Genomic DNA, 1234 nt, shown 5'->3' on the forward strand with positions numbered 1-1234 from the left:
TTTTTTAATTTCAAATTTTTAAATGAATTTGAGTCTGCTAGTATTGGAAATCATCTTTAGGAAAATACAAGACCAATTTAGAAGAAAAAAATATTTAAAAGTCATGTCCTGACCACTCCTTCCTTCTCTGCCACTCACAAAACTATCTTCTAATGAATAAATAATTTTATGAAATGTTAATCATTTCCTAAAATTTATATGGAAATAAATATCAAAGTGGATATATCATTAAATTTATTTTGAAACTTTCTAACTCATTTTCTACAAACTCAAGAGTTTGTAGATTTATCATTTGATAAATCTGTGAAAATAACTATGGTGTATTGGGGTTAGATGACATGACAATAAGGGAATTTCTTAGCATATCTTATAATGAAATAATTTATGAAATATAAAGTAGTATACTTCCCAGAATTAATTTTTATATCTAGAATATACCCCATAGATATGCTGGAAATTACACAGCAAGAATAAGATTTCTTGGTGGTGTAGTGCCTAGGGCATTTGACTGCTAACCAGAAGGCTGGCTGTTCAAACCCATTAGCCACTCTTCAGAAGGAAGATTGGGCAATCTACTTCTACAGTGATACCACATCAGAAACCCAAGGAAGGGTCACTATGATTCAGATCCAACTCAATGACAGTGAGTTTGTTTGTTTGTTTGTTTTAGATACGTTAAAGATACATAATGAACTATTTACCAGGGGAATAATATGATGTCCAGGATTCTCTTCAAAATAACCCTAAGCTGATGGTTAAACTTGAAGAGGATGGTAGAAGAAACAAGATTGACCTTAAGTTAAGAAATGTCAAAATAGGGTAATATGTATTTGTGGGTTTATTTCACTATTTTACATCAAGTTGAAATGATATATGGTAATTTTTAAAACCTTATATTGATATTAAATACATCATTATTTGTTGAAGAAAAACGCTAGAGACAAGCTAAATATTCATCAATGGAATAGAAGACTGGTTGTAAAAACACATTACAACTACAAATTTCCATCAAAATAGTATGCAACACTTGCCATGCAGTCAAATGTACATGAACTGTTGAATGTAAATCAAATTTGCTTTATAAATTTTCACTCAAAGCATGATTAAAAAAAAGTTTTAAAAATAGTAAGCAATTCTTAAAAGAATGAGCTGTGGAGGCGGGGCAAGATGGCGGACTAGGCAGAAGGATTGCACAGACCCTCTTCAACAAAGAAAAGGGAAACCAATTAACACA

Source organism: Orycteropus afer, unplaced genomic scaffold (genome assembly GCF_000298275.1).
Source record: "Orycteropus afer afer isolate SDZICR_OR568_19922 unplaced genomic scaffold, OryAfe1.0 scaffold00011, whole genome shotgun sequence".
Classification (NCBI taxonomy): domain Eukaryota; kingdom Metazoa; phylum Chordata; class Mammalia; order Tubulidentata; family Orycteropodidae; genus Orycteropus; species Orycteropus afer.